Genomic DNA, 18,755 nt, shown 5'->3' with positions numbered 1-18,755 from the left:
GAAGGGTTGAGCTAAATGGCTTCGCAGAGCTCTTCCAGCTCTGTGACTTATAATAACAGCTCCTCCTCTGTAAAAGGAGGAGGTTGGCCTGAACGATCTCTAGGATCTCTTTCAGCTCCCAATGGCGTGCTCCCCACTTTACCGATGAGACCTAGGCAGCTTTAGAGAGGCTAGGTAGCTCATTCATGGCCCCAGGGCTAGTACACAGGACTGCAACCCTTACTCAGCATGCGCGCGCACACACGCCACTCCATAGAGGCACAACACATGTGCACACGTATACAACATTCTGTACAACATTCTGCATACACAGTCACAAATGTTATAAGGGACCTCAGAGATCAGCTAGCCAACCACCCCTTCATCGTACAGAAATGGAAACAGGGGCCCGGGGAAGTGAATTGTCTTTGTCTAAGGTCCACTACTTGTAAATAGCAGTGCTGGAATTTGAACCTAAGCATTCACTCCCAAGTCCATAATCAATCTCTCTCTCTCTTTCTCTCTCTCTCTCTCTCTCTTCTCTCTCTCTCTCTCTCTCTCTCTCTCTCTCTCTCTCCCCCTCCTCTCTCTCTCTCTCTCCCCCTCCCTCCCCCATCTCTCCCCTCTTTCTTCCTCTCCTTCCCTTTCTCTTTTTCCCTCCCTCTCCCATCTCTCCCCCTCCTTCCCTTTCTTCTTCTCCCTCCCTTTCTCTCTCCCTTCCTCCCTCTCTCCCCCCCTCCTCCCTCTCTCCCCCTTCCTCCCTCTTTCTTTCTCTCCCTCTCTCCCTTTCTGTCTCCCTCCCTCCCCATCTCTCCCCCCTTTCTTCTTCTCCCTCCCTTTCTCTCTCTCTCCCTCCCTCCCCCTGTCTCCCCCTTTCTCCCTTTCTTTCTCTCCTCCCCATCTCTCCCCCTCCCTTCCTCCCTCCCTTTCTTCTTCTCACTCCCTTTCTCTCTCTCTCTCTCCCTCCTTCCCCCTCTCTCCCCTTCCTCCCTCTCTTTCTTTCTCCCCCTCCCTTTCTCTTCCTCCCTGCCTCCACTCTGCCTCTCCCTCTTACAGACATATAGGATACTCCATATATACATACAGACACCACAATAGACATGCAAAACACAGGACACAGAATCTTGTTCTATTAATAATGCCAGAGGACTTACCTCATGTGATTGTGGTGAGGATCAAATAAGATAATATTTATGAAGTGCTTCCCAAACCCTGATGTGCTTTCTAAATGCTAGCTAGTAGTAGTAGATGACAAAGTCTGTAAACATAAACTCTTTACACACACACACACACACACACACACACACACACACACACACACAAAGGGTACCCCTGGGTAATAATCATACCACCTTTTTGCTTGGCCTTCCCTGGAAAGATTCATGAGCTATAATCCTCCCCCAGAGACTCTAGCCTCCACCCCCCACAGCCTGATCAAATGAAATACTTCTAAAGCACAGTGTCTGGTCCATAGTAGGTCCTACATGAATGGCGGTTGTCTTCTCTACCCCTTAGTCCCCTCCGTATACACCCTTCACTCCCCTGTGTTATCTAAGCCTGCCTTGTCCTCTATTGCAACAACTTCTCAGAGCACCCAGTTCCTACTTCTTTTATGTCCTTACAGTCGCTACCATGTGTTATTTTGTGTGATAGTTATTTTTCAGATGCCCCATTCCCATCTTAGATTTCAGTCTCTAGGAGCCGAGTGGATATAAGCATTTATTAAGCATTTAGTGTGGTACTAAGCACACACAGATACAAAGAAAGGCAAAAGCAAGGTTAAGGACAGGAATAAGAGTTTACCTACACTTTGTCTCTCTCCCCCCCACTTCACCGCCCCCCACTGTGGTCCCCTAGTCCTCTATACACAGCTGATGCCCAACAGCGGTTTGGGGAGTTGAACTGACTCAAAACCCATCCCCTTTCCCAAAGATCTCTTTGAAACTGCACAAGGACAGGCCAGAAAGTCCCTGTGTGACATGCCGTGTTGGAGAAAGCCTTGCAATTCTCTCTTCAGCTCATCCTATATATAATCTCTCCCCAGGAATCACTCAGGAGTTAGCAGAAACTTAGAAGTCAGTCCTCAGAAAGGCTCCATTAGATGAGAGTGGTTGTTAGTTCAGAGCTTGGAGCTGGAGGAGACAAGATTCAGATTAGGTAAATTCGGGGTGAATTGAGGAGAGAAGAAATATAAGGGTAGGTAGAGACAGCTCCCAGATTGCTTAGCGTCAGCCTACATTCCCAGGAGTCCTTGAGAGTGATTAGTTAATATGAAACCCCATGAGGCTTTGGGTCCCCAAATGTACCTTAGGTAGATAGGTAGAAACAGGAGTAATAGATGACCTCCTCCCCAGTCCTCACCATCCCCACCCAAAGCTGCATGAGCTTGGCCAGGGAGCTAGGGGAGATCATCCCATTTTAATAATAACAGATGCCACTTACAGCTGCTACCTCAGAGTCTGCTCTATAATGTATCTTATTTAATCCTCACAACAATCTTGGAGGTAAATGCTCTCATTATCCCTACTTAACACAGGAAGAAACTGAGGCTTAGGGCAGTTAAGTGACTTGCCCACAGTCACACAAGGGGTAAGGGTTAGGATGCTGAATTTGAACCCAGGTCTGTTCTAACTACAGGTCCTGTGCTTTTAACTTCAAGGTACTTCCCCAACTCCAGAAACTGCACTGGCACCTAGGGCCTAGTGCATTGTCTCCTACAAGCACTAAAGGTCCACATAATGCTAGCCTATTTCTATAGTAATTTTAGGAGTACAAAATATTTTCCTCATAATCACCTTATGAGATAAGAAGTGCAAATTTGTTTTTGGAGTGCAAATATTTTTATCCCAATTTTATAAGAGAGGAAATTAAGAACCAGAGAAACCCAGGGCCACAAAGCAATGTGTCAAAGCCAGGATTCTTTGAACTCTGATGACCACTTATTCCCTGGGTGTCTCCAGCATCCATTATTGGGGTGCTCATTCACCCGTCCCGTCCACATACCCTGCTCATTCTCACCCTGGGACTTTGGTTACCCAGGAAGCAAACCCTGTGGACAAAAGGTCAACCATCCGACAAATGCTGACTAGCGCATATGTGAGACACGCCAGCCAGCCTAGCTGAGGCAGCAAGGCATCCTGGAGAGACAGGAAGTAGCCTGTCCCAGCTGAGTCACCGGCCACCCCTTTGCCTATCACCTCCCCTCAGACCCTGATGGAGATAGCCCACGACTCTGAGCCAAAGAGCCTTGGGGACAGCCCTCAAGACCACCAGCTGTACTTGGCGCTATGCCCTCGTGGCCAGCATTCCAGACAGCAGCAATGCCTGTGGAGACGTGACCTGGCAACTGGTGCCTCCTCTGCAGCCACAGCTCCTAAAGACCCCAAAAGAAAGTTCTTGTCACCAAAATCTCTGGCATTGTCAAATGGTTCAACATAAAAAATGAATATGCTTTTATCGGAGGAAATTACATTAAAGAAGATGCATTACCAAATGCTTTGCTGCTGCACTCTAGCGACCATGGCACCTTCCAGTCTGACTTGTAGCTGAAACCCTCCCTATGTGTTGTCTCTCCATTAGAGAATGAGCTCCTTAAAAACCTGGATTCTCTTCCTTCTCTTTGCATTCTGTGGAGAGAATTATGTTTTTATAGTAATCGATATGATATGTGTAATGAATATACTAATAGATTAGATTTTTATAAAAGTCATAATTCTTCCCACAATTCCTAGAGCTTAGCATGGTATTTTGCACACCGTAAGAGCTTTATTTATTCATTATTTTATCCTCTCCAAAGCTTCTCTATCAGCTCAAACTCTGCCTCCTCCCATAAATTTCCAACACGTGGTGGTTGTCACAGCTCTAAACAAAGAGACCTCTATCACCCTGCTTTGCAGCATCTAGTGTCCTGATCTCTACCCTGCCCCCCTCCATTGGTACCTGAGGTAATATATTTCCATCAATCTTGCCCCAGGTGCAAAAATTCCTACTTACAGCTTTGGTGGTCTCAGCCTTCTCTGAATTGCTACTCATATTTGATGCCAAACAATTTAGAACTTAATTGATAGCTAAGTAACTGTTTCAGGTGTGTGAGTCGTAGGCTTTGCACCCTCCTTCCCCTCCCCATCCCTCACCCTTTGATCTCCTTCAGGCAGGTTCCAAGATCCTCCCTATTCCAAGATCCTGCCCAGTAAGGAGCACAGGGATGCTGTGACCACTCACAAAACAAGCTCTTCTCCCACCTCCCCAGCTTCTGCTCCCACGCCCATCTTTGGTCCCAAATAGCCACAGGACTTAGCTAATGGACCCCTCTGTGCCCTTCTGTTTGTAGGTCTGGGGAGCGCTCGTATTTCTGACAAATAAACCTTACCTTACTTTTCACAATAACTTGTCCCCTTGCAAAAGATTCCAGAGCTAAGCAATATGTGACCCCTGTCCGAGTGGAATTTTGAAGAAAGGGATGGATGCAAGAGGCAACAACAACAAAAAAAAAGCACTGGCCTAGAAGGTAGAGTCAATCACTGAAAGCTTCCCAGAGAATGGGAGACACCTGTGCCTTAGTCCAGGGGTGGGGAAGCTGCAGCCTCGAGGCCACCACATGTGGCCTTCAAGGTCCTTAAGTGCAGCCTTTTGACTGAATCCAAATTTTGCAGAACAAATCCTTTTATTTTTGTTGATACATTTTAAGCATATCTAATTGAAGTTTCTTGAATGCGGCCTTATTTGATTACAGCTAAATATTAATTCAGCCTTCCAACATGAGAAGGATGCCCATCCCTGCCTTGGCCAATGGCCCAATAGAAGACTGAATGAGAAAGGGAGAAATGAGACAAGATGAGAAGGAAAGAGGATAAAAGATTAGGGAAGGGTAGTAGAAGGGAAGAAAGAGGAGGGAAGAGGGACAGAGGGATAGAGGGATAGAGGGGAAGGGATTGGAAGAGGAGGGGAAAAGGAAAAAGAAGAGAGAAAGGAAGGGAGAAAGGGGGAGAAGGGAAGGGAGGGGAGAAAAGAAAGGAAGGAAAAGGAAGAAATCAAAGGGAACAGGAAGATGGGGAAGGAGAGAGAGAGAAACAGAAAGGATGAGGGCAAGGGGAAAAGGGGGAAGAAAAATAGAGAAGTGATAATGGAGAAGGGGGAAAGAGCAAGAGGGGAGAGATCCTAGCATTCCAGGATTTGTATCTGGAAGGGAATTTAGAGATCATTTAGTCCAGGGATCTAAATCTTTTTTTGTTCCATGGACCCATTTGGCAATCTGGTGATGTAAAATAATGATTCTTTAAAATATCTTAATTGAAGGAAATGCTCAATTTAGTCAGAGGCTAGCAAAAATTAAAAAAAAATTACAATTAAAAATAAAGTAATTTTTTTTCTCATCCAAGTTCATGGACCCCAGGTTAACTAATCTACTCTCATTTTACAGATGGGGAAACTGAGGAGGGGAAAAAAGAGGAAAGGAGGAAAAGGAGAGGAATGAGTAGGAAAGGTGGGGAAAGAACAAGGTAAGGAAGCAGAAGGGCAGTTGCTGCCCCCTTCCCCAAGAAGGTTATGGGGTGGAGGTGAGGAATGCTCTGACAGAGGCTACGGGAAGGCTGAGTGGACTCTGGTACATACAGAGTGGCATCAGGGAACAGATGGAACAGAGAGGGAGCTGCTTGGTTGGACTCAGAAAGGGCCTGTGCCAGGGAGAAGACCTGAGTCAAAGGAAGGGAGGGGAGGGAAGAACTCTGAAGGGGGTGGAACATCAGTGGCCTGAGCCACCCCCTCTCCTCCCCAGGGTGCTGGCTGAGTTTCTCCCAGATGGAAGGTCCTCATTATGACAGTTTCAGAGGTGACTCCCCAGATGCTGCAGTCTGAGGACAGACAAATCCCAGATACAAACTAACAACCTAAGAATCCTTACAAAGCTAGAGACCCCTGAGTATTCTCATCTGTAAAATGGGGGTGGGGGTGGGGGAAGCTTTAGAGATCATCCAGTCTGACCTTGTTCTAGAGAAGGAAACTCAGAACCAGAGAGAGATCTAGGGGCTTGCTTGGGGTCAAACTGATTAGCAAATACAGAGTTAGAATCAAACCTCTAGACCTGACTCAAGAACTTTGAACCCTCTCAATAATAACAGCAGATACAACTGGAGAGGTGAGGCCTTCCTGCATAAGGTGTGCTTTGAGGTGGGGAAAGAGGTGAAGTACAAGAATTGGTGTAGAGATTGGGAAAAACCTCAAAGCTGAAGGCACAGGGCACCCATGGGACGCCCAAGCAGATCGCTTTGACAGGGGAGTAACATCTGTGTCGATGGGATCCTGGGTCTGGGTTTATTCAATATGCATTTATTCCACCACTGTATGCTAGCTGGTAATACAGCAATATAAGTAAGTCAGGCCCTGCCCTCCAGGAGCTTACATTCTACTGTGTCGATCACCGGTCCTGTGTTGTGAGTGGGCTCTCTGCATAGCGGTTATAGATACTTGCCAACTCTGCTTCCCTTTAGTCTCAGGTTTTCTTGAGAAAGTATTTCCTCCGTCCCTCCCCTACTCCCGTCTACACATTGAAGAATTCTCTGGAGTTGACAAAGGAAGAGGAGGCAGGAAAACAAATTAACCCTGTTCCCATTTGTTCAGGGAGGAGCAGCATCTCTGGTGAGAGGACTTGCTGAGCCTTTTCTGGGCTGCTCGTCCACCTTGGTGTCCGCCTGGCACCCAGTTCTCACCTGTGGCTCCAAGAAGCTATAGCATGCGCAGCAGCCTGGCAAACTATCTGGGCAGATGGGCTAAACCAAGTTGAGGGCAAGTGACAGGCCTCAAACCCATTGCTCAATTAGGGAGTGCCTACCCCCAGAATGTGAAGACTTCCCCCGAGGAGTGGCTAGGTGAGAACAATTTGTTCCAACGGCCTTCTGAAGCGGGCATCGTGGATGGATTAAAGCTTGGTCAGACGTGGAATACACCAAGGTCATCCACTGCATCTAGGGTCGCGGCCAGTTGTCCTGACTTTTGCCTTGCCGCTGGTCTTTGATGACTGTGGAAGAGAGAATGAGGCTGATGACTTTGTGCCCCTCTGCCTCAGTTAAATCCAATTCATGCATGAGTCTAGATGTCACCCCAGGATGTCACTGGTCCTCTCTGAAAATGAAGGACAAACAACTTCACAACCGTCCCCCCAGACCAAGCCTTTCCTGTACCACAGCAGGAAGCTGGAGAGCTCAGTGAGCTGCTCCCCTCTCCCCCTCCACTCTACCCCCTGAATTCCACTGGACACGGACTTGGAGATTTGCAGCACCCTTATCTCTGCTCCATCCCGAGGACTCCATAGGCTGTAAAGAACACCCTTCCATCAATCAATCTCATCAGGATGCCCAGGTTGTGTGCATGGGCTCCCTCTCCTTCCTTGTAGGGATGATGACAGCTCTCATTTGGAGAGGCATTTGCCGACCAGTGCAGGAATTAAAACTGGTGGGAGAACTTGATCAGTTACGCATCTAGAGAAACAACACCGCTCCCAACAGTGCTACCGCCTCTTCCTCCCTAGTTCCCACAAAGGGTAGACCATTTATTTTAAACCATTTTTTCAGATGAACCATGGAGGGCCTGGAGCAGGAGTCAGGAGAGTTGAGCTCTAATCCTAGCTCTTCCATTAATTCACTTTATGACTTTAGACAAATTACTTCTTCTTTCTAGATATCAGTTTCCCCATCTGTACAACGAGAGGGTTCCATTAGACGCTCATTAAGTTCCCTCCGAACTCTGGTGTTCTGTGTTTTATGTCTAAGGCTTTTCTAAGAACACTGAAGCTCTATAGTCTAAGGTTCTTGCCAGCTCTGACGTTTTCTGTTCTCTATCCTAAGGTCCCGTCAGTCACTGATATTTTATCATCAAGAAAGATCGTGACCTCTGACCCAAAGGAATTCAGGGAGTTGCGTGGAGAGGTCAGGGGAAAGTGGACTGAGAAGAATTCACTCTATAGCCCCGGCAACAAATTAGTAGCTCCCCTTACCCCAGCCCAGTGTTCCCCTGAACCTTAGGTATGGTTGTTCAGAAGTCTGGCCTTCGGGTCCAACAAAGGACTTTTCTTTCATTGTTAGTGGTGAGTAGGGGTCTGCCACCTCCTCCCAACTCCCATTTATCTGATTTTTTTATGTACAGATATGGATGGATAAGCACACCCATATGCAGATATATTAGAGGACAAGTTATTTCCTCAATGGATCTCAGTTTTCCCATATATAAAATTTGGTTCATCTCAAAAGTCCCTCTGAGGTATGCCATTCATGTCCTAAGGGCCTGACATCCTATGTTCTAAGGGCCCTCCCAGCTCTGATATCCTGGGTTCTAAGGGCCCTCCCAGCCCTGACATTCTATGGTCTATATCCTAAAGTCCTTCTCAGGTCTGACATGTTATGATTCTAGATCATTATCCATGTAAGATAATGTGTTTGGCATGTGTTTGGAATATATAATATGCACCTCTGTATTCAACCCCACATCTGTGCATAAGCCCATAGGCATGTGCATGAATCTCTGTGTGAGTTAACATATATCTCCTATGTAAATGTAATAGCTAACATTTAAATAGCACTTACTATTTTCCAGGCACTGTGCTAAGCTCTTTGCAATTATCTCATTTGATCCTCACAACAACCCTGGAAGGGAGGTGTTATTATTATCTCCATTTTACAGATGAGGAAAGTGAGGCAAACAGTGGTTAAGGGACTTATCCAGGTTCATGCCGCCAGTAAGTATCAGATCTTCCTGACATCGGGCCTGGTGTTCTATCTACTGCACCACACATGTACATGGAGATGGATGAGAATACATCTAGGTACATGAGCTGTGGGTGTGCAGATTGTATGCAAGACCTGGCTAATTCTCACTTCCAAGGCAGTGCCCAGAGCACATAAAGCCCGACAGTGGCTGTCTTCCAACTTCCTCCACCCCCCACCCCCCTCGAGTTCTGGGGCTGGTTATTTTGAAACATTTAAATATAGCTCCTTCTGTTCTCAGCTTGCCCCGCCCCCTCCACGCCGGGCCCCCCCCCGCCCCCCCAAGCACTCACACTCCCCACCTGCCATGGTTTGATTTGCCTCTGTGGGCTCCTGGGGGGGAAGGAGCTCTGTGAGTGTATGCATGTGAGTATGTTTCCGTGTCTAGCAATGCACTTGTGTCTGTGCATATTAAGTGTGCAAATGTACGTGGGCATATCTGGACAGGAATTTGTGTATATGTCAGTGTAGTTTATAGGAGTATAAAAATCCTAGGATCGTAGGATTTTTAGGGGAAATGACACTTGAGAGATCATTTAGTCCAATCTGCTCATTTTGCGAGTGAAAAATCTGTATATACATGAATGTTTTCAAGTGCTTGTGTATACACGATTTGTGTGTGTGCATATATGTACATGGGTATCGCATGGGGTGCCTGTGCATCTGTGTGTTGCAGGCACGTTTGTGAGTGCCTGTACAATGCACACGGATGTGCATGTGTGTGCATGTATCTCTGCCAGTGTGGCCATGCCGTACACGTAGGAATGCATCTGTGTGGGGCTGATGGGCGCCATGAGCCGAATGCTGTGTATGGTTCCATACCGGAGGATGCGCCCACTGGCACAGCTACACGTGTGGGCCAGCCAGCCAAGCCAGGCATGTGCAGAATAGACTTACGGGTCCCATATATCACACAGCTCTGTTTGGAGTGTATGCCTGGGGGACAGAGGGCTGGGAGCACCAGATGCCAGCACCCCCATGGGCATACTCACACTTCCCTAGGGCATATTATGTAGATGGTGGGGTGGGTTAGGTGGGGTATTGTGGTATGTGTATTTTGGGGGAAGGGAGGGGACAGCTACCCCACAACACTTGTGTGTCTCTCTGCTTTGCCCTGGTCCTTCCAGCTGGCTGTCGGCCAAGCCCATAGACGGATTCCTGTAATTTTCCTTTTGGATCTTGTTTACAAGCATGATCCTGGGAGCGTCTGGGAGCTGTTGCCAATGGGAGGAGCCACAGATGGTTCCTGGGGTGGGGATCCCCTGCACCCTCTGCTCAGGGACCCGAAAGGGAAGTAGCCCCAGTGAGACATGTAGGTGCTCTGCTGTGCTCTACCCTCAGCTCAGGCCCAGGCCTGGGCAGCAGGAAGAGAAAGGTTATTAGTCCGGGCAGAAGAACTCTCTCCAAATTCCCGAATATTTCTAGCAAGCTGTCCAGAAGTTTGCATTGAGTGAGCACAAGGGGGGTGCTGTGCTTAGAACTGTACTGAGACCACCTCCCCCTCAAGCAGATTATGAACAGGTCCAGAGGTCCTTCCCAAGGATGGCTAGGAGTAGGAAAGGGCTTGGGAGTTAAGTCAGGGACTAGAGCTTGAACCCCAGCTTGGCTGTTGGCTGCCTCTGTGACCTTGGGCAGCCTGGCTGACCTCCCAGCCCTGCTTTTCATCATCCATAGAATGGAGGGCTTGGCTTAGGCATCTCTGAAGTCTGAGCTATTACTCAGAAACGATCTGGTGCTTCTGGGGGAAATGTCCTTTTGGCTGTTTTATTAATCTGCTCTAGGCAACTCAGTGACACTAAGTTGAAAAGAAGGAGCAGACAGATGGGGGAGTTACCTAGAAATCTCATATCCATTCCTGGCCCTGCTCACTATCTGATTAATCTTTTTTCTGCCTAATTAGAACTCACCCCTGCCCCTAAGCCTTCCTTTTCACAAACTCATAGAACATCACAACTGTGTAACGGGGCCCTACCTAGCCCTTTGAACAAAGAACAGCAGAGACAGAAGGTGCCTAGGAGGTGATCGGTTCCGACGCCTTCATTTTATAGAGGTCCACAGATCTGAAGGGCCTTGTCAGGCCAGCTAGGAAGGGCTAGGGCAGGAAGTCTGGCCAGCATGATCAGGCAAGCACGTCATAGGTTCAGGCTGGCCTGGAATCCAGTCCAAGTCAGACGAGGCAGAAAGGGCCAGTACGGTGGGTGCTAGAACACTCAAACAGGTAGGGTCCTTTGATCTGCAAATCAGAAGTAGGGAGAAAGTACTAGAAAGCAGGAACAGTGATCCTGGCTTGGAAGCTATCTAGCCTTTGAGACTTATATACACCCCATGGCTGTGGGTGGGGCCCAGACTTGCAGGTTTGTGACTGCAGACAGAAAGAATCCAGGGAGCCATGCGTGTTCCTGATTAAGAAGGGACAGAGTGCCAGACCTTCTGAAAAGCCCTCAGCCTTCCCTTCACTGAGAACTTGCCTACCCTTTCAGTTTGTCACCCTACCTCCCAGGGAACTTGAAGAGCAAGTGAGACCAGGGGGCCCCTTCCCCAGGGACTGCTCGGTTATAATCACATGATGACCAGCTCACATTTCTCACACTGTTTACTCCGCCCTCTTCTCCTAATAGCTGTGAATTAGGTAGTGTCAGTGATTTGTCCAGGGTCACACAGCTAACAAGTATTAGGGAGAGCTGGACTTCAGACTGGGGGTCCTGATGCCCTACTTCAGTGTCCTTTCCATCATGTCAGGAGACACCTTGGCAAAGGGTAATGACGTGCCTAGGAGGGCTTCAAGCCAGGGACCTGAGAGCAACTGCCCCGTTGGCTCCTGTCCGGTTACCTCTGGCAGCTTGCCTCTGGCCAACACTTTCCCCTCCTCCTGTATTTTTCCTATGCCTTCAGCTGATGAAAGCCAGGGCATTCTTCTACCAAGAGCCCCCAGCAGATAAAGTCTTAATTCAAATCAGGGAGGCCAATGGGGGAAATTTCAAGCCTCCTTCCAGATTAGTTAGGGAGGTATTTTTCCCCGATGGACTTGTAGAACATCATAAAATCTCACATTTCAGTAGTGCTTTATGATGTGCAAAGGTACTATCATTGTTTCCATTTTCAAAGGAGGAAACTGAGGACCAAAGAAGCCAAGTCATCTGTCCAAGGTCACACAGAGTGCTAAGGGGTAGAGATGGTACTCCAGATAGGGTTTTCTGACTTTATAAGGAAGAGACTTTAGAGATCATCTCAGTTAGGGGTTCTTAATCTGAAGCCTATGGCTCTTCTCAAAATCATATTTGTAATGAAGTAAAATACACAGTGAAATCTCTCCATGGACCCCTGAGCTAATCCAACTGTTTGAGTCACTGGAAACACTAAAGTTCAGTCCTGGGATTAAGAAAAACGGCCGGGCCTCCACCCTCTCCCCATCTCACCTTCACAAGCACAGCTGGATCTTGGCCACTGTTAAAAGTCTTTGGGGATAGAAGACAGCTTTTGAAGCTGAGAGAGGGGGGCCAACCACCCCCCCAGCCAGAATGGAAGAACTCAAGTGTCCAGGCCTTCCCAGTCTGGGGAAGAGAATGAGGGATGGAAGTGGAGGGGCCTAAGGAAGGTCAGTCGCTCTCTGGGGCCCAAGGCTCAGGAGGAAAGGGAGGAAAAGGAGGAAAAAACAGGAAATGAACCCATGTTCCATAGCCAGGCAGAGCTCAGCTATTGTTCGAAGAATTCCAGGGTTCCAGGGGCTGGCTGAAAGACACAGTTATAAACACACCCTTTAGTGCCAGACACTCTGCTATACACAGACACACACATCTACCACCAACACCAACCCACACAAGTTATACACACTGATGGCCTATGCTGGGATATACACCCTTATAAAGTGCAAACACACTGATAAGCACACACCCACAGACGTAACCACTCTTGCAGCCAGACATATAAAATACACTGACACATATATCATAAGCATTTTGTTTTTGTTTATTTGTTTCAGTCACGTCTGACTCTTTGTGACCCCATTTGGGGTTTTCTTGCCAAAGATTTGCCATTTCCTTCACTAGCTCATTTTACAGATCAGGAAACTGAGGCAAACAGGGTTAAGTGACTTGCCTAGGGTCACAGAGCTAGTAAATGTCTGAGGCCAGATCTGAACTCAGGTCTTCTTGACTCTAGATTTAGCTCTCTATCCCCTGCACCACCTATCTGCCCCATCATAAGCATATCTATTTATTGTCAGCTGGACCACACCAGCTTCTGACCTGTGGATGGCCAGAGCTGAACAGAGCAGGCTAGAGACAGGAGAGTCAGGAATCAGACAGAAGTTTAATTTCAAAGTAAAGGAAATGGCTTGCAAGCAAGGAGGGGGTCTAGACACATGTGCCAGGGCCCACCCCCCAGCTGGCTGAGCTCAGAGAACACCTGGTGCTGGTCAAACCAATATACTAATCATGTGATTTTGCCAGAGGGTGAGCTCATCCAGAGGGTGAACGCAAAGGATTGTCGTTATGCCAAGCTGAGAGCCCACAGCCTGCTTGCTGGGCCTTAGCTCTGGAAAACAGTGTCTCCTAATATCTTGACAGTATGTATGTATGTATACATATATATAAATGTGTATATATGTATGCATATGGACTACACAAATACCTATGTAGTCACAGATTTAGAGCTGCAACGGGAATTTACAGATGATCTAATCCAACCTCCTTTTACCCCCCAGCCACCAAATGTGCTCAGGTAGACAGACAACGAGTGAAACATACAAACATAAATGGGGGGTGGGGCTGGGGGTGGAGTGCAATGTGGAATCAGAGGAAAAGTACAGGATTAGAATCAGTGTGTTGACTTGAGTTCAAATCCCAGCTTTGTTATTTACTTGCTGTATGACCCTGGGCAAGTCAATTGACCCCTCTGAACCTCCCTGGAGAATACTTGGAAAATCAACCCAAGGGCTCTCTGTACCTCCTCCCTGCCTCCCACCCCAGTGCCTGTTACAACCCATCCAGATACCCAAAAGGAGGGGATGCTGATTCCTGCCCTTCCCACCACCACCTATCCCCCTCAGAAAACCAAGGTTGGCCTGCAACACTTATGAGAAATACGCTTGGAGGCCCACAGGGAATTCCAGCCCTGAGAAGTTGATCAGCTGGACTGAGGAATCCCAAGTAAATCACCCCCACCAGGGCTGGGCCCCTCAGGGTCAGCTAGGTGAGTCCTGCTGGCAGAGAGTTGTGTCTCTACCAGGCAGAGTCATGCATCTCTGGCTAAGGGATCCCATCGGAGGGGCTAGGATGGTATGATACAGAGTCCTGGGTTCTAATCCCAGCACTGTGTGTCTCCTGGGTAAGTCATTTCTCTCCGGGGTTGGGTTTCCTCCTTTGTAAAAGAGATTATCAGAGATCTAAGTCCTGGGAACCTATTCTAATGGGCCCCACTGAAGCCTGAGGGGCACGTGACCCCAAAGACTTCTGATCGTCTGGGAGGGGAAGGGGAAGAGGTCTTCCCCTAATTTAGCTGCCTGCCCTGCCTATGAGGAGAGGGAGGGAGGTCAGAGACCCAGTGCAGCACATACCTCAAAGTGACGCCAGGACTGATGGTGGCTCTTCTTCATCCTTTCCCTCCCTCGTCCAGCCCCACCTCCTCCAGGAAGCCTTCTGGATCACCCCACCCACCAGTGACTGGTCCCTTCTGTAAGTCTTGCCAGAACCACATAAACTCACTTGTCATCACATAATGTTGCCTGCTATCATTTCATAAAAGAGAGCCGCACAAAGAGTATTTCTTTGACTTGGAGCCTGTCACTTCCACTTGCTAGCTATGTGACCCTGGCAAGTTTCCTCATCTGTAAAATGGAGCTAGTAGTATTTGCACACCTTCTCCCACAGTGCTGCTGTGAGGACAGCAATTCTCTAAACGTGGGAGGGCTAAAGAAGAAATAACGATGTGGGGATTACTTCTTGTGGTCAGTAGGTCTTTAGGCCTTTTCTGAAAGACTCACTGCTTCAGAGGCGATGACTGCTATGCACGACCTGGCTCTGAGGGTGGCCCCTGCCAAGGACCAAGGCTGTGTGATCCGGGACAAACCCCCTGCCCTCTCTGAGTGGGAAGGTCCCCCGACACAGGCTGGAGGCGATGCTGCTCCCATTCCTACGTCACGCAGCTGGGGCGAGGATGGGGCCCCCCTCCCTCGCATGCAGTGGGCCCTGAGTGAGTGTGCACTGAACTGTGCGAGTGCATCCGAGACGTGTAGCATGACACAGAGTACCCCGCAGCTGCTTTCATTCTTCCTGGCTCTGGGATTATGAGCCATCCCACACCTGCTCCTCTGGTCTCCAGACAGGACTGAGCTGTTCATCACCGCCCTGCCCGAAACTTTCCTAACCTGATAGGGCCTGCTCAGGCTTGGGCTATGAGAGTCCTGGGCCATAGTGAGGCCTCAGAGGAAGAAATCTGTGAGGGTCAGCTGTGAATAATGTTGTTGTTGAAGCTTCTCCTCCTCCTCTGTCTTCACCATCACGAGAGGCAGATCACTGTAGGAGAGAAGTCTGGACTAGGAGCCATGAAGACCTGGGCCCTTTTCCCACCTCTGACACATGCTGACTGTGTGACCTTGGGCAAGTCACTTAACCGCTCCATACGCTAGGAAACTGTGGCTGGAAATTGCTGAAAAGGCACCATTTGGCACTGGTATAAGAAGTTCCCTGGGTCAGTGAAGTCACAGGTCCTCCTTGACTTACACACATACAAGGCATCACAGGTGGCACCCTGAGCCTCCTAAAAGGTTTTGTTTGGTAGTGTCCAACTCTCCGTGACCCATTTTAGGGTTTCCCTGGCAAAGATACTGCACTGGTTTGCCATTTCCTTCTCCAGCTCATTTTACAGTTGAGGAAACGGAGGCAAACAGAGTTACAGGGTCTCACAGCAATAAGCGTCTGAGGCAGGATTTGAACTTGGGTCTTCCTGATTCCAGGCCAGGCCCTCTACCCCCTACAACCCCCAGCTGCCCTAAAAGGTGAGAGACTCTGTAATAGGAACCTGCCTGGCACCATCTGTCCGTGGTTTGGCCAGTCTCTATCCAGAGAATCAGAGGATTTGGGCATGGAAATCTTTGGAGATTCTCTGGTCTAACCCTCCTCCCTCCCCATTTTATAGTTGGGGAAACTGAGGCCTAGAGAAATTATGTGAATGAGTAAGAAGTGATGCAGAGTGAGCCAAGCAGAATCAAAATAACAATTTACGGGATCACTCCCGCTGTGTGAATCAGAACTCAGATCTTTTAAAAACACGGGCACCGCATCTAACTGGACTTCCTTCTCACAGAGTTTGTGGGGGAGGGATTGCACACTGGGCGGCTTCAAGCGTGAGCTCACTAAGAGTTTATATGATGCTGTGAAACAAAATAAATTAACGCAGCCGGAGTGAGGTGACTCACCCTGGGATGAGCAGCCCCAGCTCCCCCGACCTTTTCCGGCTGCCTCACACTCATCGGTGGGCGCACAGTGGGACGGCTGGGGTCACAGGACAGGGGGAGGGAGAAGTGATCTGATGCAACCTGTCTGTAAGTTTCCCTACTTGGCCGTTGCCATCTCCTGCTACCATTGGGCATGGAGCCCATGGACCTCACCCGGGCTTTGTGGCCCTGCCCTGCCCACTGAGGGCGGCCAATGCTGCCTAGGGCGGGGCTGGAAGTGAAGGGGGGGCAGGGAGGGGAGTGTGGACTGTGAGAGTACCAGGGGTGGGGGTGGCAGGCAGGGTTTTGGCAGTGGCTGACCGTGGGTAATTGAGAAGGCCTGGCCCTGCGGTGACCCCAGCAGCTTGGGCAAGGGGCCCAGAAAGGCTGTGCGGCTGCTCTGTCTCCGTTTCCTTTCTTCCCAGAGTTGGGAGGTGGCTTCCTTCCCTCCAGCAGCTGCTCCTTCCCCCCTCCACTTCCCAGTCGAGGGAGGAGCCAGGGGCCCTATTTCCTAGATGGTATCCCTTGGGCAGAGAAGGCAGGGCTACATGGGTAATTCTGCATGGAGGAGCCATTCCTGGGCTGCCAGGCAAGAGAACCAGGTTCTAGGGTTTTAATCCAGTCCTGCAAGACCACAGGCAAGCAATGTCTCTTCTCAGGGTCTCAGTTTCCTCAGCTTTAAAATACTAGCAGATGGACTCTGTCCTTTAAGACTTTTCCCCAGATCTTTTCCCTTTTTTTCCTCTGCCTCAGCCTGAAGAGGTGCTACAAGGGCCCCCCCAACTTTCCTACCTCAATTCTACCTTATCTAGGAAACCTACCCCCCAATCCTCACCTCTACTCAGCTCTAACCCGGAGCCTACTCTCCACCTTCCAATGGCTGGACCCCTCCATCCCTGACCCTCCTAGTCATGGGTTGTAAACACTTCTCACCAACTAGAATCCCTCTGGCAAGAGGGAGGAAGGTCTTACTCTGCATCTCCGCCATCCAGCCCACCGGCCTCTACCACCTCTAGACCCCACCCCTCCAGCACTGCCATCCACACGCCCTCTGAACCCTAAAGACCAGGAGGGCCTTTCTCTGGGTCCTGAAACCGACCTCTCCGGTATATGCTGTGAACTCCTGCAGAGCAGATAGGCTCACTTTTCTATTTGTGGCTCTGGCACTTAGCACAGTGAGTCCTTAAGAAAAATTAAGTCCTCAATAAATGTATTTTCACTCACTCATTCATTCTTTCAAAGTCTCATGATCCTACAAGCAAGAGAACATTGTATACAGTAACAGCAATTTTGTTTTAAGAACAACTTGGAGCAAATAAGTTATTTTGACTATTATGAATACCCAATTAAATATAGAGGACACATGAAGAAAGATGCTATCCAAATCCAGAGAAAGAATTGATAGATATATAGAATAATTACATATATATATATATATATATATATGATATTTTTGCTATATATTTGAGAGGAATAGCAATTTCTGCATAGTAGATCTGTACAATCATCTTTTTTAATTGTACTATGTTATAGAAATGCTTGTTTTATTCCACAAATTAAAAATAAATTCTCATGATTCTATATTGATCCTAGGCTTGGCTCTGCCCCTAACTTGCTATATGATATTGAGCAAGTGACTCCCCTTCTCTGAGCCTCAGTTTCATCATATGTGAAAGAGAGATTAAAAAGTCTTGCTTCACTTATCTTGCAAGGTTGCTTTCTGGGTCTGTGTAGGGGGAGGGATGTGCTTTATTGGGATCGTACTTTTTGGAGCTTGAGCAGTCCAGTTGCTTTTTGTAACTGGTTGGCAACAATCCCTGTTTGCTCGTTTCCAAGGGTCACATTCGGGCCTGATGGAACATGGAAACTTCCTTCCTTGCTTACTCACTCTCTCCGTCCCTTCCCTGGCTCAGGGACTGACCCTTCGGCAGCTCTGTGTGATGCTGGACAAGTCCCTTTACCTCTGTGGTCTTGGTTTTCTCATCTGTATATGGGCATAAAAGTATTTGAGCAATTACATGATAAGGTTGTTTTGCAGAAAGCACTTTATGAATCTTTTTTTTTTTTTTGAGGGAGGCATGGCATACATCTGCGATTTCACCGGTGTGGAGAATTTCTGGTGTAGAAATTCCTTTTGTCTAGGGGCACTAAGAGGTACATGCACATGTTTCCATAGTCAGAGGCAGGACTTCTCTAGGTATGCCAGATCTCCCCTCCCGGAATTCTCACCTTGCCTAAGAATTAGCATCAGACTGGCAGTTGGGGGCAATCTCTGGAAAGTCAGAGAGAGCCTGACAATCGCAGGGCTAGAGGGGAGCACAGAGATCAGCTAATCTGACCCCTTCATTTTAATAAGGAAGAAACTGAGGCCCAGAGATGGAGAAGAGCAGTGAAATAGCGACAAGCCTAGGACTCAATCCCAGGCCTTCTGACCTCCCTCCTCCTGCCCCAAACTGCCCAGTCACTGAATTACAGGAGGTCACAGCCAGGCAGGGGAAATGAGGCTGACCCATAATCAGCCCGCACACGGCTCCCCCTGCTTAATGGCAGTGTGACCTTGGTCAAGTCACTTATCCTGTCTTAGTGGACAG

This window comes from Phascolarctos cinereus, unplaced genomic scaffold, assembly GCF_003287225.1.
Source record: "Phascolarctos cinereus isolate Bilbo 61053 unplaced genomic scaffold, phaCin_HiC Scaffold_4;HRSCAF=312, whole genome shotgun sequence".
Lineage (NCBI taxonomy): Eukaryota > Metazoa > Chordata > Mammalia > Diprotodontia > Phascolarctidae > Phascolarctos > Phascolarctos cinereus.
The sequence above is the reverse complement of the archived record's forward strand: the minus strand, read 5'-3'. Positions refer to the sequence as shown.